Below are 25,000 nucleotides of genomic sequence, written 5' to 3'. Positions count from 1 at the left end.
GTCTGTCCCTGTCTCCTATAATGGCCCTCACTGTGTCTGTCCCTGTCTCCTATAATGGCCCTCACTGTGTCTGTCCCTGTCTCCTATAATGGCCCTCACTGTGTCTGTCCCTGTCTCCTATAATGGCCCTCACTGGGTCTGTCCCTGTCTCCTATAATGGCCCTCACTCTGTGTCTGTCTCCTATAATGGCCCTCACTGGGTCTGTCCCTGTCTCCTATAATGGCCCTCACTGTGTCTGTCCCTGTCTCCTATAATGGCCCTCACTGTGTCTGTCTCCTATAGTGGCCCTCACTGTGTCTGTCCCTGTCTCCTATAGTCCTCACTGTGTCTGTCCCTGTCTCCTATAATGGCCCTCACTGTGTCTGTCTCCTATAATGGCCCTCACTGTGTCTGTCCCTGTCTCCTATAATGGCCCTCACTGTGTCTGTCCCTGTCTCCTATAATGGCCCTCACTCTGTGTCTGTCTCCTATAATGGCCCTCACTGGGTCTGTCCCTGTCTCCTATAATGGCCCTCACTGGGTCTGTCCCTGTCTCCTATAATGGCCCTCACTGTGTCTGTCTCCTATAATGGCCCTCACTGTGTCTGGCCCTGTCTCCTATAATGGCCCTCACTGTGTCTGTCCCTGTCTCCTATAGTGGCCCTCACTGTGTCTGTCCCTGTCTCCTATAATGGCCCTCACTGTGTCTGTCCCTGTCTCCTATAATGGCCCTCACTGGGTCTGTCCCTGTCTCCTATAATGGCCCTCACTGTGTCTGTCCCTGTCTCCTATAATGGCCCTCACTGTGTCTGTCCCTGTCTCCTATAATGGCCCTCACTGTGTCTGTCCCTGTCTCCTATAATGGCCCTCACTGGGTCTGTCCCTGTCTCCTATAATGGCCCTCACTGGGTCTGTCTCCTGTCCCTGTCTCCTATAGTGGCCCTCACTGTGTCTGTCCCTGTCTCCTATAGTGGCCCTCACTGTGTCTGTCCCTGTCTCCTATAATGGCCCTCACTGTGTCTGTCCCTGTCTCCTATAATGGCCCTCACTGTGTCTGTCCCTGTCTCCTATAATGGCCCTCACTGGGTCTGTCCCTGTCTCCTATAATGGCCCTCACTCTGTCCCTGTCTCCTATAATGGCCCTCACTGTGTCTGTCCCTGTCTCCTATAATGGCCCTCACTGGGTCTGTCCCTGTCTCCTATAATGGCCCTCACTGTGTCTGTCCCTGTCTCCTATAATGGCCCTCACTGTGTCTGTCCCTGTCTCCTATAATGGCCCTCACTGTGTCTGTCCCTGTCTCCTATAATGGCCCTCTCTGGGTCTGTCCCTGTCTCCTATAATGGCCCTCACTCTGTCCCTGTCTCCTATAATGGCCCTCACTGTGTCTGTCCCTGTCTCCTATAATGGCCCTCACTGTGTCTGTCCCTGTCTCCTATAGTGGCCCTCACTGGGTCTGTCCCTGTCTCCTATAGTGGCCCTCACTGGTGTCTGTCCCTGTCTCCTATAGTGGCCCTCACTGTGTCTGTCCCTGTCTCCTATAGTGGCCCTCACTGTGTCTATAGTGTCCTGTGTCTGTCTCCTATAGTGGCCCTCACTGTGTCTGTCCCTGTCTCCTATAGTGGCCCTCACTGTGTCTGTCCCTGTCTCCTATAGTGGCCCTCACTGTGTCTGTCCCTGTCTCCTATAGTGGCCCTCACTGTGTCTGTCCCTGTCTCCTATAGTGGCCCTCACTGTGTCTGTCCCTGTCTCCTATAGTGGCCCTCACTGTGTCTGTCCCTGTCTCCTATAGTGTCCCTGTCTCCCTCACTGTGTCTGTCCCTGTCTCCTATAGTGGCCCTCACTGTGTCTGTCCCTGTCTCCTATAGTGGCCCTCACTGTGTCTGTCCCTGTCTCCTATAGTGGCCCTCACTGTGTCTGTCCCTGTCTCCTATAGTGGCCCTCACTGTGTCTGTCCCTGTCTCCTATAGTGGCCCTCACTGTGTCTGTCCTGTCTCCTATAGTGGCCCTCACTGTGTCTGTCCCTGTCTCCCTATAGTGGCCCTCACTGTGTCTGTCCCTGTCTCCTATAGTGGCCCTCACTGTGTCTGTCCCTGTCTCCTATAGTGGCCCTCACTGTGTCTGTCCCTGTCTCCTATAGTGGCCCTCACTGTGTCTGTCCCTCTCCTATAGTGGCCCTCACTGTGTCTGTGTCTGTGTCTGTGTCTGTCCTGTGTCTGTCTCCTATAGTGGCCCTCACTGTGTCTGTCCCTGTCTCCTATAGTGGCCCTCACTGTGTCTGTCTGTGTCTGTGTCTGTGTCTGGTCTGTGTCTGTGTCTGTCTCCTATAGTGGCCCTCACTGTGTCTGTCCCTGTCTCCTATAGTGGCCCTCACTGTGTCTGTGTCTGTGTCTGTGTCTGTGTCCCTGTCTCCTATAGTGGCCCTCACTGTGTCTGTCCCTGTCTCCTATAGTGGCCCTCACTGTGTCTGTCCCTGTCTCCTATAGTGGCCCTCACTGTGTCTGTCCCTGTCTCCTATAGTGGCCCTCACTGTGTCTGTGTCTGTGTCTGTCCCTGTCTCCTATAGTGGCCCTCACTGTGTCTGTCCCTGTCTCCCTAGTGGCCCTCACTGTGTCTGTCTGTGTCTCCTATCTGTCTGTGTCTGTGTCCCTGTCTCCTATAGTGGCCCTCACTGTGTCTGTCCCTGTCTCCTATAGTGGCCCTCACTGTGTCTGTCCCTGTCTCCTATAGTGGCCCTCACTGTGTCTGTCCCTGTCTCCTATAGTGGCCCTCACTGTGTCTGTCCCTGTCTCCTATAGTGGCCCTCACTGTGTCTGTCCCTGTCTCCTATAGTGGCCCTCACTGTGTCTGTCCCTGTCTCCTATAGTGGCCCTCACTGTGTCTGTCCCTGTCTCCTAGTGTCTGTCTGTCCCTGTCTCCTATAGTGGCCCTCACTGTGTCTGTCCCTGTCTCCTATAGTGGCCCTCACTGGTGTCTGTCCCTGTGTCTGTGTCTCCTATAATGGCCCTCACTGTGTCTGTCCCTGTCTCCTATAATGGCCCTCACTGTGTCTGTCCCTGTCTCCTATAATGGCCCTCACTGTGTCTGTCCCTGTCTCCTATAATGGCCCTCACTGTGTCTGTCCCTGTCTCCTATAATGGCCCTCACTCTGTCCCTGTCTCCTATAATGGCCCTCACTGGGTCTGTCCCTGTCTCCTATAATGGCCCTCACTGGGTCTGTCCCTGTCTCCTATAATGGCCCTCACTGTGTCTGTCCCTGTCTCCTATAATGGCCCTCACTGTGTCTGTCCCTGTCTCCTATAGTCCACTGTGTCTGTCCCTGTCTCCTATAATGGCCCTCACTGTGTCTGTCCCTGTCTCCTATAATGGCCCTCACTGTGTCTGTCCCTGTCTCCTATAATGGCCCTCACTGTGTCTGTCCCTGTCTCCTATAATGGCCCTCACTGTGTCTGTCCCTGTCTCCTATAGTGGCCCTCACTGTGTCTGTCCCTGTCTCCTATAGTGGCCCTCACTGTGTCTGTCCCTGTCTCCTATAGTGGCCCTCACTGTGTCTGTCCCTGTCTCCTATAGTGGCCCTCACTGTGTCTGTCCCTGTCTCCTATAGTGGCCCTCACTGTGTCTGTCCCTGTCTCCTATAGTGGCCCTCACTGTGTCTGTCCCTGTCTCCTATAGTGGCCCTCACTGTGTCTGTCCCTGTCTCCCTATAGTGGCCCTCACTGTGTCTGTCCCTGTCTCCTATAGTGGCCCTCACTGGGTCTGTCCCTGTCTCCTATAGTGGCCCTCACTGTGTCTGTCCCTGTCTCCTATAGTGGCCCTCACTGTGTCTGTCCCTGTCTCCTATAGTGGCCCTCACTGTGTCTGTCCCTGTCTCCTATAGTGGCCCTCACTGTGTCTGTCCCTGTCTCCTATAGTGGCCCTCACTGTGTCTGTCCCTGTCTCCTATAGTGGCCCTCACTGTGTCTGTCCCTGTCTCCTATAGTGGCCCTCACTGTGTCTGTCCCTGTCTCCTATAGTGGCCCTCACTGTGTCTGTCCCTGTCTCCTATAGTGGCCCTCACTGTGTCTGTCCCTGTCTCCTATAGTGGCCCTCACTGTGTCTGTCCCTGTCTCCTATAGTGGCCCTCACTGTGTCTGTCCCTGTCTCCTATAGTGGCCCTCACTGTGTCTGTCCCTGTCTCCTATAATGGCCCTCACTGTGTCTGTCCCTGTCTCCTATAATGGCCCTCACTGTGTCTGTCCCTGTCTCCTATAATGGCCCTCACTGTGTCTGTCCCTGTCTCCTATAATGGCCCTCACTGTGTCTGTCCCTGTCTCCTATAATGGCCCTCACTGTGTCTGTCCCTGTCTCCTATAATGGCCCTCACTGTGTCTGTCCCTGTCTCCTATAATGGCCCTCACTGTGTCTGTCCCTGTCTCCTATAATGGCCCTCACTGTGTCTGTCCCTGTCTCCTATAATGGCCCTCACTGGGTCTGTCCCTGTCTCCTATAATGGCCCTCACTGTGTCTGTCCCTGTCTCCTATAATGGCCCTCACTGTGTCTGTCCCTGTCTCCTATAATGGCCCTCACTGGGTCTGTCCCTGTCTCCTATAATGGCCCTCACTGGGTCTGTCCCTGTCTCCTATAATGGCCCTCACTGTGTCTGTCCCTGTCTCCTATAGTGGCCCTCACTGTGTCTGTCCCTGTCTCCTATAGTGGCCCCTCACTGGGTCTGTCCCTGTCTCCTATAGTGGCCCTCACTGGGTCTGTCCCTGTCTCCTATAGTGGCCCTCACTGTGTCTGTCCCTGTCTCCTATAGTGGCCCTCACTGTGTCTGTCCCTGTCTCCTATAGTGGCCCTCACTGTGTCTGTCCCTGTCTCCTATAGTGGCCCTCACTGGGTCTGTCCCTGTCTCCTATAGTGGCCCTCACTGTGTCTGTCCCTGTCTCCTATAGTGGCCCCTCACTGTGTCTGTCCCTGTCTCCTATAGTGGCCCTCACTGTGTCTGTCCCTGTCTCCTATAGTGGCCCTCACTGGGTCTGTCCCTGTCTCCTATAATGGCCCTCACTGTGTCTGTCCCTGTCTCCTATAATGGCCCTCACTGGGTCTGTCCCTGTCTCCTATAGTGGCCCCTCACTGTGTCTGTCCCTGTCTCCTATAGTGGCCCTCACTGTGTCTGTCCCTGTCTCCTATAGTGGCCCTCACTGTGTCTGTCCCTGTCTCCTATAGTGGCCCTCACTGTGTCTGTCCCTGTCTCCTATAGTGGCCCTCACTGTGTCTGTCCCTGTCTCCTATAGTGGCCCTCACTGTGTCTGTCCCTGTCTCCTATAGTGGCCCTCACTGTGTCTGTCCCTGTCTCCTATAGTGGCCCTCACTGTGTCTGTCCCTGTCTCCTATAGTGGCCCTCACTGTGTCTGTCCCTGTCTCCTATAGTGGCCCTCACTGTGTCTGTCCCTGTCTCCTATAGTGGCCCTCACTGTGTCTGTCCCTGTCTCCTGTGTAGTGGCCCTCACTGTGTCTGTCCCTGTCTCCTAGTGGCCCTCACTGTGTCTGTCCCTGTCTCCTATAGTGGCCCTCACTGTGTCTGTCCCTGTCTCCTATAGTGGCCCTCACTGTGTCTGTGTGTCTCCTATAGTGGCCCTCACTGTGTCTGTCCCTGTCTCCTATAGTGGCCCTCACTGGGTCTGTCCCTGTCTCCTATAGTGGCCCTCACTGTGTCTGTCCCTGTCTCCTATAGTGGTGTCACTGTGTCTGTCCCTGTCTCCTATAGTGGCCCTCACTGTGTCTGTCCCTGTCTCCTATAGTGGCCCTCACTGTGTCTGTGTCTGTCTCCTATAGTGGCCCTCACTGTGTCTGTGTCTGTCTCCTATAGTGGCCCTCACTGTGTCTGTCCCTGTCTCCTATAGTGGCCCTCACTGTGTCTGTCCCTGTCTCCTATAGTGGCCCTCACTGTGTCTGTCCCTGTCTCCTATAGTGGCCCTCACTGTGTCTGTCCCTGTCTCCTATAGTGGCCCTCACTGTGTCTGTCCCTGTCTCCTATAGTGGCCCTCACTGTGTCTGTCCCTGTCTCCTATAGTGGCCCTCACTGTGTCTGTCCCTGTCTCCTATAGTGGCCCTCACTGTGTCTGTCCCTGTCTCCTATAGTGGCCCTCACTGTGTCTGTCCCTGTCTCCTATAGTGGCCCTACTGTGTCTGTCCCTGTCTCCTATAGTGGCCCTCACTGTGTCTGTCCCTGTCTCCTATAGTGGCCCTCACTGTGTCTGTCCCTGTCTCCTATAGTGGCCCTCACTGTGTCTGTCCCTGTCTCCTATAGTGGCCCTCACTGTGTCTGTCCCTGTCTCCTATAGTGGCCCTCACTGGGTCTGTCCCTGTCTCCTATAGTGGCCTCACTGTGTCTGTCCCTGTCTCCTATAGTGTCTGTCCCTGTCTCCTGTGGTCACTGTGTCTGTCCCTGTCTCCTATAGTGGCCCTCACTGTGTCTGTCCCTGTCTCCTATAGTGGCCCTCACTGTGTCTGTCCCTGTCTCCTATAGTGGCCCTCACTGTGTCTGTCCCTGTCTCCTATAGTGGCCCTCACTGTGTCTGTGTCTGTCCCTGTCTCCTATAGTGGCCCTCACTGTGTCTGTCCCTGTCTCCTATAGTGGCCCTCACTGGGTCTGTCCCTGTCTCCTATAGTGGCCCTCACTGTGTCTGTCCCTGTCTCCTATAGTGGCCCTCACTGTGTCTGTCCCTGTCTCCTATAGTGGCCCTCACTGTGGTCTGTCCCTGTCTCCTATAGTGGCCCTCACTGTGTCTGTCCCTGTCTCCTATAGTGGCCCTCACTGTGTCTGTCCTGTCTCCTATAGTGGCCCTCACTGTGTCTGTCCCTGTCTCCTATAGTGGCCCTCACTGTGTCTGTCCCTGTCTCCTATAGTGGCCCTCACTGTGTCTGTCCCTGTCTCCTATAGTGGCCCTCACTGTGTCTGTCCCTGTCTCCTATAGTGGCCCTCACTGTGTCTGTCCCTGTCTCCTATAGTGGCCCTCACTGTGTCTGTCCCTGTCTCCTATAGTGGCCCTCACTGTGTCTGTCCCTGTCTCCTATAGTGGCCCTCACTGTGTCTGTCCCTGTCTCCTATAGTGGCCCTCACTGGGTCTGTCCTGTCTCCTATAGTGGCCCTCACTGTGTCTGTCCCTGTCTCCTATAGTGGCCCTCACTGTGTCTGTCCCTGTCTCCTATAGTGGCCCTCACTGTGTCTGTCCCTGTCTCCTATAGTGGCCCTCACTGTGTCTGTCCCTGTCTCCTATAGTGGCCCTCACTGTGTCTGTCCCTGTCTCCTATAATGGCCCTCACTCTGTGTGTGTCTCCTATAGTGGCCCTCACTGTGTCTGTCCCTGTCTCCTATATTGGCCCTCACTGTGTCTGTCCCTGTCTCCTATAATGGCCCTCACTGTGTCTGTCTCCTATAATGGCCCTCACTGTGTCTGTCCCTGTCTCCTATAGTGGCCCTCACTGTGTCTGTCCCTGTCTCCTATAGTGGCCCTCACTGTGTCTGTCCCTGTCTCCTATAGTGGCCCTCACTGTGTCTGTCCCTGTCTCCTATAGTGGCCCTCACTGTGTCTGTCCCTGTCTCCTATAGTGGCCCTCACTGTGTCTGTCCCTGTCTCCTATAGTGGCCCTCACTGTGTCTGTCCCTGTCTCCTATAGTGGCCCTCACTGTGTCTGTCCCTGTCTCCTATAGTGGCCCTCACTGTGTCTGTCCCTGTCTCCTATAGTGGCCCTCACTGTGTCTGTCCCTGTCTCCTATAGTGGCCCTCACTGTGTCTGTCCCTGTCTCCTATAGTGGCCCTCACTGTGTCTGTCCCTGTCTCCTATAGTGGCCCTCACTGTGTCTGTCCCTGTCTCCTATAGTGGCCCTCACTGTGTCTGTCCCTGTCTCCTATAGTGGCCCTCACTGTGTCTGTCCCTGTCTCCTATAGTGGCCCTCACTGTGTCTGTCCCTGTCTCCTATAGTGGCCCTCACTGTGTCTGTCCCTGTCTCCTATAGTGGCCCTCACTGTGTCTGTCCCTGTCTCCTATAGTGGCCCTCACTGTGTCTGTCCCTGTCTCCTATAGTGGCCCTCACTGTGTCTGTCCCTGTCTCCTATAGTGGCCCTCACTGGTGTCTGTCCCTGTCTCCTATAGTGGCCCTCACTGTGTCTGTCCCTGTCTCCTATAGTGGCCCTCTCTGTCTCCTATAGTGGCCCTCACTGTGTCTGTCCCTGTCTCCTATAGTCCTCACTGTGTCTGTCCCTGTCTCCTATAGTGGCCCTCACTGTGTCTGTCCCTGTCTCCTATAGTGGCCCTCACTGTGTCTGTCCCTGTCTCCTATAGTGGCCCTCACTGTGTCTGTCCCTGTCTCCTATAGTGGCCCTCACTGTGTCTGTCCCTGTCTCCTATAGTGGCCCTCACTGTGTCTGTCCCTGTCTCCTATAGTGGCCCTCACTGTGTCTGTCCCTGTCTCCTATAGTGGCCCTCACTGTGTCTGTCCCTGTCTCCTATAGTGGCCCTCACTGTGTCTGTCCCTGTCTCCTATAGTGGCCCTCACTGTGTCTGTCCCTGTCTCCTATAGTGGCCCTCACTGTGTCTGTCCCTGTCTCCTATAGTGGCTGTCCCCTCCTAGTCCTCACTGTGTCTGTCCCTGTCTCCTATAGTGGCCCTCACTGTGTCTGTCCCTGTCTCCTATAGTGGTCCTCACTGTGTCTGTCCCTGTCTCCTATAGTGGCCCTCACTGTGTCTGTCCCTGTCTCCTATAGTGGCCCTCACTGTGTCTGTCCCTGTCTCCTATAGTGGCCCTCACTGTGTCTGTCCCTGTCTCCTATAGTGGCCCTCACTGTGTCTGTCCCTGTCTCCTATAGTGGCCCTCACTGTGTCTGTCCCTGTCTCCTATAGTGGCCCTCACTGTGTCTGTCCCTGTCTCCTATAGTGGCCCTCACTGTGTCTGTCCCTGTCTCCTATAGTGGCCCTCACTGTGTCTGTCCCTGTCTCCTATAGTGGCCCTCACTGTGTCTGTCCCTGTCTCCTATAGTGGCCCTCACTGTGTCTGTCCCTGTCTCCTATAGTGGCCCTCACTGTGTCTGTCCCTGTCTCCTATAGTGGCCCTCACTGTGTCTGTCCCTGTCTCCTATAGTGGCCCTCACTGTGTCTGTCCCTGTCTCCTATAGTGGCCCTCACTGTGTCTGTCCCTGTCTCCTATAGTGGCCCTCACTGTGTCTGTCCCTGTCTCCTATAGTGGCCCTCACTGTGTCTGTCCCTGTCTCCTATAGTGGCCCTCACTGTGTCTGTCCCTGTCTCCTATAGTGGCCCTCACTGTGTCTGTCCCTGTCTCCTATAGTGGCCCTCACTGTGTCTGTCCCTGTCTCCTATAGTGGCCCTCACTGTGTCTGTCCCTGTCTCCTATAGTGGCCCTCACTGTGTCTGTCCCTGTCTCCTATAGTGGCCCTCACTGTGTCTGTCCCTGTCTCCTATAGTGGCCCTCACTGTGTCTGTCCCTGTCTCCTATAATGGCCCTCACTGTGTCTGTCCCTGTCTCCTATAATGGCCCTCACTGTGTCTGTCCCTGTCTCCTATAATGGCCCTCACTGTGTCTGTCCCTGTCTCCTATAATGGCCCTCACTCTGTCTGTCCCTGTCTCCTATAATGGCCCTCACTGTGTCTGTCCCTGTCTCCTGGCCTCACTGTGTCTGTCTCTGTCTCCTATAGTGGCCCTCACTGTGTCTGTCCTGTCTCCTATAATGGCCCTCACTGTGTCTGTCTCCTATAATGGCCCTCACTGTGTCTGGCCCTGTTTCCTATAATGGCCCTCACTGTGTCTGGCCCTGTTTCCTATAGTGGCCCTCACTGTGTCTGTCCCTGTCTCCTATAATGGCCCTCACTGTGTCTGGCCCTGTCTCCTATAATGGCCCTCACTGTGTCTGTCCCTTTCTGCTATTCCAGTCTGAAGGAAGGTGAAGACCAAAAGGAGATTAACATTGAGCCAGCCCAGGCCTTAGACGAGGTGGAACCACTGCCTGAAGACTACTACACCAGACCCATCAACCTACCCGAGGGTAAGAGATAAGCCTAAGCCTAACCACTAACCCTTGACCTGGAACACGACACTAACCCTACACCAGACCAATCAACCTACCCAAGGGTAAGAGATATCCACCCCTAAGCCGAACCACTAACCCTTGACCTGTCCACTGACACTATACCCAACACTAGACCAATCTGATCCTACTTATAGTTTCCAGCTAGAATCCTGTGTCTGAAACGATCTCAAAACATAGTTATAACCACTGTTTTGCTAATAAAGCTAAGAGAAATTAAATAACAGAGCTATCGATGAAATGACTGACCTTCCATGATATCAACATTATAGTTATAACCATGTTATGAGACTATACAGGACTGACCATCCATGATATCAACATTATAGTTATAACCATGTTATGAGAATACAGGACTGACCATCCATGATATCAACATTATAGTTATAACCATGTTATGAGGCTATACAGGACTGACCATCCATGATATCAACATTATAGTTATAACCATGTTATGAGGCTGTACAGGACTGACCATCCATGATATCAACATTATAGTTATAACCATGTTATGAGACTGTTCCAGGACTGACCATCCATGATATCAACATTATAGTTATAACCATGTTATGAGGCTGTACAGGACTGACCATCCATGATATCAACATTATAGTTATAACCATGTTATGAGGCTATACAGGACTGACCATCCATGATATCAACATTATAGTTATAACCATGTTATGAGGCTATACAGGACTGACCATCCATGATATCAACATTATAGTTATAACCATGTTATGAGGCTGTACAGGACTGACCATCCATGATATCAACATTATAGTTATAACCATGTTATGAGGCTATACAGGACTGACCATCCATGATATCAACATTATAGTTATAACCATGTTATGAGGCTATACAGGACTGACCATCCATGATATCAACATTATAGTTATAACCATGTTATGAGGCTATACAGGACTGACCATCCATGATATCAACATTATAGTTATAACCATGTTATGAGGCTATACAGGACTGACCATCCATGATATCAACATTATAGTTATAACCATGTTATGAGGCTATACAGGACTGACCATCCATGATATCAACATTATAGTTATAACCATGTTATGAGACTATACAGGACTGACCATCCATGATATCAACATTATAGTTATAACCATGTTATGAGGCTATACAGGACTGACCATCCATGATATCAACATTATAGTTATAACCATGTTATGAGGCTATACAGGACTGACCATCCATGATATCAACATTATAGTTATAACCATGTTATGAGGCTATACAGGACTGACCATCCATGATATCAACATTATAGTTATAACCATGTTATGAGGCTATACAGGACTGACCATCCATGATATCAACATTATAGTTATAACCATGTTATGAGGCTATACAGGACTGACCATCCATGATATCAACATTATAGTTATAACCATGTTATGAGGCTATACAGGACTGACCATCCATGATATCAACATTATAGTTATAACCATGTTATGAGGCTATACAGGACTGACCATCCATGATATCAACATTATAGTTATAACCATGTTATGAGGCTATACAGGACTGACCATCCATGATATCAACATTATAGTTATAACCATGTTATGAGGCTATACAGGACTGACCATCCATGATATCAACATTATAGTTATAACCATGTTATGAGGCTATACAGGACTGACCATCCATGATATCAACATTATAGTTATAACCATGTTATGAGGCTATACAGGACTGACCATCCATGATATCAACATTATAGTTATAACCATGTTATGAGGCTATACAGGACTGACCATCCATGATATCAACATTATAGTTATAACCATGTTATGAGGCTATACAGGACTGACCATCCATGATATCAACATTATAGTTATAACCATGTTATGAGGCTATACAGGACTGACCATCCATGATATCAACATTATAGTTATAACCATGTTATGAGGCTATACAGGACTGACCATCCATGATATCAACATTATAGTTATAACCATGTTATGAGGCTATACAGGACTGACCATCCATGATATCAACATTATAGTTATAACCATGTTATGAGACTATACAGGACTGACCATCCATGATATCAACATTATAGTTATAACCATGTTATGAGGCTATACAGGACTGACCATCCATGATATCAACATTATAGTTATAACCATGTTATGAGGCTATACAGGACTGACCATCCATGATATCAACATTATAGTTATAACCATGTTATGAGGCTATACAGGACTGACCATCCATGATATCAACATTATAGTTATAACCATGTTATGAGACTATACAGGACTGACCATCCATGATATCAACATTATAGTTATAACCATGTTATGAGACTATACAGGACTGACCATCCATGATATCAACATTATAGTTATAACCATGTTATGGGCTATACAGGACTGACCATCCATGATATCAACATTATAGTTATAACCATGTTATGAGGCTATACAGGACTGACCATCCATGATATCAACATTATAGTTATAACCATGTTATGAGGCTATACAGGACTGACCATCCATGATATCAACATTATAGTTATAACCATGTTATGAGACTATACAGGACTGACCATCCATGATATCAACATTATAGTTATAACCATGTTATGAGACTATACAGGACTGACCATCCATGATATCAACATTATAGTTATAACCATGTTATGGGACTATACAGGACTGACCATCCATGATATCAACATTATAGTTATAACCATGTTATGAGGCTATACAGGACTGACCATCCATGATATCAACATTATAGTTATAACCATGTTATGAGGACTATACAGGACTGACCATCCATGATATCAACATTATAGTTATAACCATGTTATGAGGCTATACAGGACTGACCATCCATGATATCAACATTATAGTTATAACCATGTTATGAGGCTATACAGGACTGACCATCCATGATATCAACATTATAGTTATAACCATGTTATGAGGCTATACAGGACTGACCATCCATGATATCAACATTATAGTTATAACCATGTTATGAGACTATACAGGACTGACCATCCATGATATCAACATTATAGTTATAACCATGTTATGAGACTATACAGGACTGACCATCCATGATATCAACATTATAGTTATAACCATGTTATGAGACTATACAGGACTGACCATCCATGATATCAACATTATAGTTATAACCATGTTATGAGACTATACAGGACTGACCATCCATGATATCAACATTATAGTTATAACCATGTTATGAGACTATACAGGACTGACCATCCATGATATCAACATTGTAGTTATAACCATGTTATGAGACTATACAGGACTGACCATCCATGATATCAACATTGTAGTTATAACCATGTTATGAGGCTATACAGGACTGACCATCCATGATATCAACATTATAGTTATAACCATGTTATGAGACTATACAGGACTGACCATCCATGATATCAACATTATAGTTATAACCATGTTATGAGGCTATACAGGACTGACCATCCATGATATCAACATTATAGTTATAACCATGTTATGAGGCTATACAGGACTGACCATCCATGATATCAACATTATAGTTATAACCATGTTATGAGACTATACAGGACTGACCATCCATGATATCAACATTATAGTTATAACCATGTTATGAGGCTATACAGGACTGACCATCCATGATATCAACATTATAGTTATAACCATGTTATGAGACTATACAGGACTGACCATCCATGATATCAACATTATAGTTATAACCATGTTATGAGGCTATACAGGACTGACCATCCATGATATCAACATTATAGTTATAACCATGTTATGAGACTATACAGGACTGACCATCCATGATGTCAACATTATAGTTATAACCATGTTATGGGCTATACAGGACTGACCATCCATGATATCAACATTATAGTTATAACCATGTTATGAGGCTATACAGGACTGACCATCCATGATATCAACATTATAGTTATAACCATGTTATGAGACTATACAGGACTGACCATCCATGATATCAACATTATAGTTATAACCATGTTATGAAACTATACAGGACTGACCATCCATGATATCAACATTATAGTTATAACCATGTTATGAGACTATACAGGACTGACCATCTATGATATCAACATTATAGTTATAACCATGTTATGAGACTATACAGGACTGACCATCCATGATATCAACATCCATTTATACACCACTTTTCCTGAGAGTTATTTTATAATATTGAAGTCTACAGTAATATCAGGGATATGGTAAACTTAGGTTGTTTTGCAATCTGCCGTGTTAATTAACTCCCTCTGATGTCTAGTTAACTCCCCGCGTTGTCTAGTTAACTCCCCGTTGTCTAGTTAACTCCCCGCGTTGTCTAGTTAACTCCCATGTTGTCTGAGTTAACTAGTTAACTCCCGCGTTGTCTAGTTAACTCCCCGTGTTGTTAGTGAACTCCCCGGTTGTCCAGTTAACTCCCTGCGTTGTCTAGTTAACTCCTGCGTTGTCTAGTTAACCCCATGTTTCTAGTTAACTCCTGCGTTGTCTAGTTAACTCCCCGCGTTGTCTAGTTAACTCCCCATGTTTGTCTAGTTAACTCCCCGTGTATGTCTAGTTAACTCCCGTGTTGTCTAGTTAACTCCCCGCGTTGTCTAGTTAACTCCCGTGTTGTCTAGTTAACTCCCGCGTTGTCTACAGTTAACTGACCATCCATGATTGTATAGTTAGTTAACTCCCCGTGTTGTCCAGTTAACTCCCCGTGTTGTCCTAGTTAACTCCCTGTGTTGTCTAGTTAACTCCCCGCGTTGTCTAGTTAACTCCCGCGTTGTCTAGTTAACTCCCCGCCGTTGTTAGTTAACTCCCGTGTTGTCTAGTTAACTCCCCTGCGTTGTCTAGTTAACTCTAGTTAACCCGCGTTGTCTAGTTAACTCCCCGCGTTGTCTAGTTAACTCCCCGTGTTGTCTAGTTAACTCCCTGTGTTGTCTAGTTGACCATGTTATGTTGTCTAGTTAACTCCCCGTGTTGTCTAGTTAACTCCCTGTGTTGTCTAGTTAACTCCCCGTGTTGTCTAGTTAACTCCCCGTGTTGTCTAGTTAACTCCCCGTGTTGTCTAGTTAACTCCCCGTGTTGTCTAGTTAACTCCCCGTGTTGTCTAGTTAACTCCCCGTGTTGTCTAGTTAACTCCCCGTGTTGTCTAGTTAACTCCCCGTGTTGTCTAGTTGACTCCCGTGTTGTCTAGTTAACTCCCCGTGTTGTCTAGTTAACTCCCCGTGTTGTCTAGTTAACTCCCGTGTTGTCTAGTTAACTCCCCGTGTTGTCTAGTTAACTCCCCGTGTTGTCTAGTTGACCATGTTATGTTGTCTAGTTAACTCCCCGTGTTGTCTAGTTAACTCCCGTGTGTCTAGTTGTGTTGTCTAGTTAACTCCCGTGTTGTCTAGTTAACTCCCTGTGTTGTCTAGTTAACTCCTGTGTGTTGTTCTAGTTAACTCCCTGTGTTGTCTAGTTAACTCCCTGTGTTGTCTAGTTAACTCCCCGTGTTGTCTAGTTAACTCCCTGTGTTGTCTAGTTAACTCCCGTGTTGTCTAGTTAACTCCCGTGTTGTCTAGTTAACTCCCGTGTTGTCTAGTTAACTCCCTGTGTTGTCTAGTTAACTCCCTGTGTTGTCTAGTTAACTCCCGTGTTGTCTAGTTAACTCCCTGTGTTGTCTAGTTAACTCCCTGTGTTGTCTAGTTAACTCCCGTGTTGTCTAGTTAACTCCCGTGTTGTCTAGTTAACTCCCGTGTTGTCTAGTTAACTCCCCGTGTTGTCTAGTTAACTCCCCGTGTTGTCTAGTTAACTCCCCGTGTTGTCTAGTTAACTCCCTGTGTTGTCTAGTTAACTCCCCGTGTTGTCTAGTTGACCATGTTGTGTTGTCTAGTTAACTCCCTGTGTTGTCTAGTTAACTCCCCGTGTTGTCTAGTTAACTCCTGTGTTGTCTAGTTAACTCCCTGTGTTGTCTAGTTAACTCCCCGTGTTGTCTAGTTAACTCCCTGTGTTGTCTAGTTAACTCCCGTGTTGTCTAGTTAACTCCCGTGTTGTCTAGTTAACTCCCTGTGTTGTCTAGTTAACTCCCCGTGTTGTCTAGTTAACTCCCGTGTTGTCTAGTTAACTCCCCGTGTTGTCTAGTTAACTCCCCTGTGTTGTCTAGTTAACTCCCCGTGTTGTCTAGTTAACTCCCTGTGTTGTCTAGTTAACTCCCTGTGTTGTCTAGTTAACTCCCTGTGTTGTCTAGTTGTTGTCTAGTTAACTCCCTGTGTTGTCTAGTTAACTCCCGTGTTGTCTAGTTAACTCCCGTGTTGTCTAGTTAACTCCCCGTGTTGTCTAGTTAACTCCCTGTGTTGTCTAGTTAACTCCCCGTGTTGTCTAGTTAACTCCCGTGTTGTCTAGTTAACTCCCCTGTGTTGTCTAGTTAACTCCTAGTGTTGTCTAGTTAACTCCCCGTGTTGTCTAGTTAACTCCCGTGTTGTCTAGTTAACTCCCCGTGTTGTCTAGTTAACTCCCCGTGTTGTCTAGTTAACTCCCTGTGTTGTCTAGTTAACTCCCGTGTTGTCTAGTTAACTCCCTGTGTTGTCTAGTTAACTCCCGTGTTGTCTAGTTAACTCCCGTGTTGTCTAGTTAACTCCCGTGTTGTCTAGTTAACTCCCGTGTTGTCTAGTTAACTCCTGTGTTGTCTAGTTAACTCCCCGTGTTGTCTAGTTAACTCCCGTGTTGTCTAGTTAACTCCCCGTGTTGTCTAGTTAACTCCCCGTGTTGTCTAGTTAACTCCCGTGTTGTCTAGTTAACTCCCGTGTTGTCTAGTTAACTCCCGTGTTGTCTAGTTAACTCCCTGTGTTGTCTAGTTAACTCCCGTGTGTTGTCTAGTTAACTCCCCGTGTTGTCTAGTTAACTCCCTGTGTTGTCTAGTTAACTCCCTGTGTTGTCTAGTTAACTCCTGTGTTGTCTAGTTAACTCCCTGTGTTGTCTAGTTAACTCCCGTGTTGTCTAGTTAACTCCCCGTGTTGTCTAGTTAACTCCCTGTGTTGTCTAGTTAACTCCCGTGTTGTCTAGTTAACTCCCTGTGTTGTCTAGTTAACTCGTGTTGTCTAGTTAACTCCCGTGTTGTCTAGTTAACTCCCCTGTGTTGTCTAGTTAACTCCCGTGTTGTCTAGTTAACTCCCCTAGTTAACTCCCCGTGTTGTCTAGTTAACTCCCCGTGTTGTCTAGTTAACTCCCTGTGTTGTCTAGTTAACTCCCCGTGTTGTCTAGTTAACTCCCCGTGTTGTCTAGTTAACTCCCGTGTTGTCTAGTTAACTCCCTGTGTTGTCTAGTTAACTCCCGTGTTGTCTAGTTAACTCCCCGTGTTGTCTAGTTAACTCCCCGTGTTGTCTAGTTAACTCCCGTGTTGTCTAGTTAACTCCCGTGTTGTCTAGTTAACTCCCGTGTTGTCTAGTTAACTCCCTGTGTTGTCTAGTTAACTCCTGTGTTGTCTAGTTAACTCCCGTGTTGTCTAGTTAACTCCCGTGTTGTCTAGTTAACTCCCGTGTTGTCTAGTTAACTCCCCGTGTTGTCTAGTTAACTCCCGTGTTGTCTAGTTAACTCCCGTGTTGTCTAGTTAACTCCTGTGTTGTCTAGTTAACTCCCGTGTTGTCTAGTTAACTCCCGTGTTGTCTAGTTAACTCCCTGTGTTGTCTAGTTAACTCCCGTGTTGTCTAGTTAACTCCCCGTGTTGTCTAGTTAACTCCCCGTGTTGTCTAGTTAACTCCCGTGTTGTCTAGTTAACTCCCGTGTTGTCTAGTTAACTCCCTGTGTTGTCTAGTTAACTCCTGTGTTGTCTAGTTAACTCCCCGTGTTGTCTAGTTAACTCCCGTGTTGTCTAGTTAACTCCCTGTGTTGTCTAGTTAACTCCCCGTGTTGTCTAGTTAACTCCCGTGTTGTCTAGTTAACTCCCTGTGTTGTCTAGTTAACTCCCTCCCGTGTTGTCTAGTTAACTCCCGTGTTGTCTAGTTAACTCCCGTGTTGTCTAGTTAACTCCCCGTGTTGTCTAGTTAACTCCCCCCTGTCTAGTTAACTCCCGTGTTGTCTAGTTAACTCCCCGTGTTGTCTAGTTAACTCCCTGTGTTGTCTAGTTAACTCCCCGTGTTGTCTAGTTAACTCCCCGTGTTGTCTAGTTAACTCCCCGTGTTGTCTAGTTAACTCCCCGTGTTGTCTAGTTAACTCCCCGTGTTGTCTAGTTAACTCCCGTGTTGTCTAGTTAACTCCCTGTGTTGTCTAGTTAACTCCCCGTGTTGTCTAGTTAACTCCCGTGTTGTCTAGTTAACTCCCGTGTTGTCTAGTTAACTCCCCGTGTTGTCTAGTTAACTCCCCGTGTTGTCTAGTTAACTCCCCGTGTTGTCTAGTTAACTCCCCGTGTTGTCTAGTTAACTCCCCGTGTTGTCTAGTTAACTCCCTGTGTTGTCTAGTTAACTCCCGTGTTGTCTAGTTAACTCCCCGTGTTGTCTAGTTAACTCCCGTGTTGTCTAGTTAACTCCCCGTGTTGTCTAGTTAACTCCCGTGTTGTCTAGTTAACTCCCCGTGTTGTCTAGTTAACTCCCGTGTTGTCTAGTTAACTCCCCGTGTTGTCTAGTTAACTCCCCGTGTTGTCTAGTTAACTCCCCGTGTTGTCTAGTTAACTCCCCGTTGTTGTCAGTTAACTCCCTGTCTAGTTAACTCTAGTTAACTCCCGTGTTGTCTAGTTAACTCCCCGTGTTGTCTAGTTAACTCCCGTGTTGTCTAGTTAACTCCCCGTGTTGTCTAGTTAACTCCCGTGTTGTCTAGTTAACTCCCGTGTTGTCTAGTTAACTCCCGTGTTGTCTAGTTAACTCCCGTGTTGTCTAGTTAACTCCCCGTGTTGTCTAGTTAACTCCCCGTGTTGTCTAGTTGACCATGTTATGTTGTCTAGTTATGTTGTCTAGTTAACTCCCCGTGTTGTCTAGTTAACTCCCGTGTTGTCTAGTTAACTCCCCGTGTTGTCTAGTTAACTCCCGTGTTGTCTAGTTAACTCCCGTGTTGTCTACTCCCGTGTTGTCTAGTTAACTCCCCGTGTTGTCTAGTTAACTCCCCGTGTTGTCTAGTTAACTCCCGTGTTGTCTAGTTAACTCCCCGTGTTGTCTAGTTAACTCCCCGTGTTGTCTAGTTAACTCCCCGTGTTGTCTAGTTAACTCCCCGTGTTGTCTAGTTAACTCCCTGTGTTGTCTAGTTAACTCCCTGTGTTGTCTAGTTAACTCCCCGTGTTGTCTAGTTAACTCCCGTGTTGTCTAGTTAACTCCCCGTGTTGTCTAGTTAACTCCCTGTGTTGTCTAGTTAACTCCCCGTGTTGTCTAGTTAACTCCCCGTGTTGTCTAGTTAACTCCCTGTGTTGTCTAGTTAACTCCCGTGTTGTCTAGTTAACTCCCCGTGTTGTCTAGTTAACTCCCCGTGTTGTCTAGTTAACTCCCCGTGTTGTCTAGTTAACTCCCGTGTTGTCTAGTTAACTCCCGTGTTGTCTAGTTAACTCCCCGTGTTGTCTAGTTAACTCCCGTGTTGTTGTCGTGTTAGTTAACTCCCGTGTTGTCTAGTTAACTCCCGTGTTGTCTAGTTAACTCCCCGTGTTGTCTAGTTAACTCCCCGTGTTGTCTAGTTAACTCCCCGTGTTGTCTAGTTAACTCCCGTGTTGTCTAGTTAACTCCCCGTGTTGTCTAGTTAACTCCCCGTGTTGTCTAGTTAACTCCCCGTGTTGTCTAGTTAACTCCCATGTGTTGTCTAGTTAACTCCCCGTGTTGTCTAGTTAACTCCCCGTGTTGTCTAGTTAACTCCCCGTGTTGTCTAGTTAACTCCCCGTGTTGTCTAGTTAACTCCCGTGTTGTCTAGTTAACTCCCCGTGTTGTCTAGTTAACTCCCCGTGTTGTCTAGTTAACTCCCCGTGTTGTCTAGTTAACTCCCTGTGTTGTCTAGTTAACTCCCCGTGTTGTCTAGTTAACTCCCCGTGTTGTCTAGTTAACTCCCCGTGTTGTCTAGTTAACTCCCGTGTTGTCTAGTTAACTCCCGTGTTGTCTAGTTAACTCCCGTGTTGTCTAGTTAACTCCCGTGTTGTCTAGTTAACTCCCGTGTTGTCTAGTTAACTCCCCGTGTTGTCTAGTTAACTCCCTGTGTTGTCTAGTTAACTCCCCGTGTTGTCTAGTTAACTCCCCGTGTTGTCTAGTTAACTCCCCGTGTTGTCTAGTTAACTCCCCGTGTTGTCTAGTTAACTCCCTGTGTTGTCTAGTTAACTCCCCGTGTTGTCTAGTTAACTCCCCGTGTTGTCTAGTTAACTCCCCGTGTTGTCTAGTTAACTCCCCGTGTTGTCTAGTTAACTCCCTGTGTTGTCTAGTTAACTCCCCGTGTTGTCTAGTTAACTCCCCGTGTTGTCTAGTTAACTCCCTGTGTTGTCTAGTTAACTCCCCGTGTTGTCTAGTTAACTCCCGTGTTGTCTAGTTAACTCCCCGTGTTGTCTAGTTAACTCCCCGTGTTGTGTTGTCTAGTTAACTCCCAGTGTTGTCTAGTTAACTCCCCGTGTTGTCTAGTTAACTCCCCGTGTTGTCTAGTTAACTCCCGTGTTGTCTAGTTAACTCCCCGTGTTGTCTAGTTAACTCCCCGTGTTGTCTAGTTAACTCCCCGTGTTGTCTAGTTAACTCCCGTGTTGTCTAGTTAACTCCCCGTGTTGTCTAGTTAACTCCCCGTGTTGTCTAGTTAACTCCCCGTGTTGTCTAGTTAACTCCCCGTGTTGTCTAGTTAACTCCCCGTGTTGTCTAGTTAACTCCCTGTGTTGTCTAGTTAACTCCCCGTGTTGTCTAGTTAACTCCCCGTGTTGTCTAGTTAACTCCCGTGTTGTCTAGTTAACTCCCTGTGTTGTCTAGTTAACTCCCCGTGTTGTCTAGTTAACTCCCCGTGTTGTCTAGTTAACTCCCCGTGTTGTCTAGTTAACTCCCTGTGTTGTCTAGTTAACTCCCTGTGTTGTCTAGTTAACTCCCCGTGTTGTCTAGTTAACTCCCCGTGTTGTCTAGTTAACTCCCGTGTTGTCTAGTTAACTCCTGTGTTGTCTAGTTAACTCCCCGTGTTGTCTAGTTAACTCCCCGTGTTGTCTAGTTAACTCCCCGTGTTGTCTAGTTAACTCCCCGTGTTGTCTAGTTAACTCCCCGTGTTGTCTAGTTGACCATGTTGTGTTGTCTAGTTAACTCCCCGTGTTGTCTAGTTGACCATGTTATGTTGTCTAGTTAACTCCCCGTGTTGTCTAGTTAACTCCCTGTGTTGTCTAGTTAACTCCCCGTGTTGTCTAGTTAACTCCCCGTGTTGTCTAGTTAACTCCCGTGTTGTCTAGTTAACTCCCCGTGTTGTCTAGTTGACTCATGTTATGTTGTCTAGTTAACTCCCCGTGTTGTCTAGTTAACTCCCCGTGTTGTCTAGTTAACTCCCGCGTTGTCTAGTTAACTCCCGTGTTGTCTAGTTAACTCCCTGTGTTGTCTAGTTAACTCCCTGTGTTGTCTAGTTAACTCCCCGTGTTGTCTAGTTAACTCCCCGTGTTGTCTAGTTAACTCCCGTGTTGTCTAGTTAACTCCCGTGTTGTCTAGTTAACTCCCCGCGTTGTCTAGTTAACTCCCGTGTTGTCTAGTTAACTCCCCGCGTTGTCTAGTTAACTCCCCGTGTTGTCTAGTTAACTCCCCGTGTTGTCTAGTTAACTCCCCGTGTTGTCTAGTTAACTCCCTGCGTTGTCTAGTTAACTCCCCGTGTTGTCTAGTTAACTCCCCGTGTTGTCTAGTTAACTCCCCGTGTTGTCTAGTTAACTCCCTGTGTTGTCTAGTTAACTCCCCGTGTTGTCTAGTTAACTCCCTGTGTTGTCTAGTTAACTCCCCGCGTTGTCTAGTTAACTCCCGTGTTGTCTAGTTAACTCCCTGCGTTGTCTAGTTAACTCCCTGCGTTGTCTAGTTAACTCCCTGTGTTGTCTAGTTAACTCCCCGTGTTGTCTAGTTAACTCCCTGTGTTGTCTAGTTGACTCCCCGTGTTGTCTAGTTGACCATGTTGTGTTGTCTAGTTAACTCCCCGCGTTGTCGAGTTAACTTCCTGGTGTTGTCTAGTTGACTCCCCGTGTTGTCTAGTTGACCATGTTGTGTTAACGTCCTGGTGTGTGTTATGTATTCCAGTAACATCCTTGCGTCAGCGGCTGCTCCAGCCTGACTTCCAGCCAGCCGGAGCCTCTCAGCTCCACCCCAAACACAAACATCTGTTGATCAAGCGCTCTCTGCGATGCAGGGTCAGTTTACGAGACACAGTACTTTACACGACACTAACCTTCTCAGGAAGGACATTTTACCACTATTTTACTGTTGTTTGTTCGTAATTTCTCTTAATTACTTAATTAGTCGTGATACATTGTTTTTTTTTGCTTTTCTTCCTAGAAATGTGAGCACAATCTGAGCAAGCCAAAATTCAACCCAACCTCAATAAAGTTCAAAATCCAGCTGGTGGCTGTGTAAGTATTGCTTAGCATCTCCTCTGTACCGAAACACCTTTTGTTTTCTACTCTTCAATGTTGGTTTTGTTGTATTATGTCTCAGTAAAGTGATGCGATTTTCAATCCTAAAGGAGTTACATCCCCGAGGTCAGAATAATGTCCATTCCAAACCTGCGCTTCCAGAAGGCAAGTCAATTATTCAAGTAATGGAACATGTTGGGTAGCAGAATGACTTACAGTATGAGTGGTATCATGTTGTCTGTAGGGTAGCAGAATGACTTACAGTATGAGTGGTATCATGTTGTCTGTAGGGTAGCAGAATGACTTACAGTATGAGTGGTATCATGTTGTCTGTAGGGTAGCAGAATGATTTACAGTATGAGTGGTATCATGTTGTCTGTAGGGTAGCAGAATGACTTACAGTATGAGTGGTATCATGTTGTCTGTAGGGTAGCAGAATGACTTACAGTATGAGTGGTATCATGTTGTCTGTAGGGTAGCAGAATGACTTACAGTATGAGTGGTATCATGTTGTCTGTAGGGTAGCAGAATGACTTACAGTATGAGTGGTATCATGTTGTCTGTAGGGTAGCAGAATGATTTACAGTATGAGTGGTATCATGTTGTCTGTAGGGTAGCAGAATGACTTACAGTATGAGTGGTATCATGTTGTCTGTAGGGTAGCAGAATGACTTACAGTATGAGTGGTATCATGTTGTCTGTAGGGTAGCAGAATGACTTACTGTATGAGTGGTATCATGTTGTCTGTAGGAGTGCCAGGTGCTGCTCACCCTGACCAACCCCGTGGAGAGTATTACCCACGTCACCCTGGTGGGCTGTGAGGAAGGAGACCCAGAGGACATCAACAGCACTGCGAAGGTACTACTGACTAGGTTTGCGAAGCTACCAGTAATTTACCAAAGATACCAGAATCTTCAGTCATTATTGTAATTAACAGATATTGCCATAGATTTTCTCACACAACTTTGGTAATTTATACTTGAATAACAAATGTATTCTTATATATATATATATATATATATATATTTGTGTTATTTTTTTGTGTTACACGTTTCTAGTAGATAGACCATATGGTTCAACAGAATATAGTGTAATTAATGAAAAAGCATTTTAAATCAACATTTAAATTATTTTCTCTCAGCATCTCTTCCGACTGTTGACTTTTTTTCACAACTACGACCAATTTGGCCACAAAACATTTGACAACAACATGCAAATGAGCATAGTAAATACAATGTAAAAATGATATTTCGTGCTGAACCCTTCATAGTAAACACTGATGTTATTCACTCAGTTAATGTTTTATATTTAGATATTTTGCATCTTTGTCATTCTGTTTTTCTTTTAAATGTAAAAAAAAAAAAATCATCTTATTTAATCATATTGTGATATAAGGCCACACGGAGGGACAGACAGCTATCCAAAAGTGCCACTTCATGTCTTGTTATAGATGACAGAAAATCCTTGAACGAAACCAGTTTACTGGAACATTTAAGACGTTTCCAGGAATATACCCTTCCTTTGTAACCCTACTGCTGACCTCTCACCCCTGACCTCTGTTGTTGATGATGATGATGTTTTATAGGTGATTGTTCCTACCAAGGAGTTGGTCCTGGCAGGGAAGGATGATGATGATGATGATGATGATGATGATGTTTTATAGGTGATTGTTCCTACCAAGGGGTTGGTCCTGGCAGGGAAGGATGATGATGATGATGATGATGATGATGTTTTATAGGTGATGGTTCCTACCAAGGAGTTGGTCCTGGCAGGGAAGGGAATGATGATGTTGATGATGATGATGATGATGATGATGATGATGATGATGATGATGATGATGATGATGTTTTATAGGTGATGGTTCCTACCAAGGAGTTGGTCCTGGCAGGGAAGGATGATGATGATGATGATGATGATGATGTTTTATAGGTGATGGTTCCTACCAAGGAGTTGGTCCTGGCAGGGAAGGATGATGATGATGATGATGATGATGATGATGTTTTATAGGTGATTGTTCCTACCAAGGGGTTGGTCCTGGCAGGGAAGGATGATGATGATGATGATGATGATGATGTTTTATAGGTGATGGTTCCTACCAAGGAGTTGGTCCTGGCAGGGAAGGATGTTGTTGATGATGATGATGATGATGATGATGATGTTTTATAGGTGATGGTTCCTACCAAGCAGTTGGTCCTGGCAGGGAAGGATGAGGATGATGATGATGATGATGATGTTTTATAGGTGATTGTTCCTACCAAGCAGTTGGTCCTGGCAGGGAAGGATGAGGATGATGATGATGATGATGATGTTTTATAGGTGATTGTTCCTACCAAGGAGTTGGTCCTGGCAGGGAAGGATGTTGCAGCAGATTACGACGAGTTGGCTGAGCCACAGGA

The 25,000-nt window shown here is 47.0% G+C and overlaps 1 pseudogene; it reads left to right on the top strand.

Moving 5' to 3' along the window:
* LOC118379483 (dynactin subunit 4-like) overlaps positions 1 to 25,000 on the top strand; it is a 43,523-nt pseudogene that overhangs the window by 14,397 nt on the left and 4,126 nt on the right.

The sequence above is a fragment of the Oncorhynchus keta genome, chromosome 30, assembly GCF_023373465.1.
Source record: "Oncorhynchus keta strain PuntledgeMale-10-30-2019 chromosome 30, Oket_V2, whole genome shotgun sequence".
NCBI lineage: Eukaryota > Metazoa > Chordata > Actinopteri > Salmoniformes > Salmonidae > Oncorhynchus > Oncorhynchus keta.
Note: the sequence above shows the minus strand (reverse complement) of the source record. Positions and strands in the feature narration are given on the sequence as shown.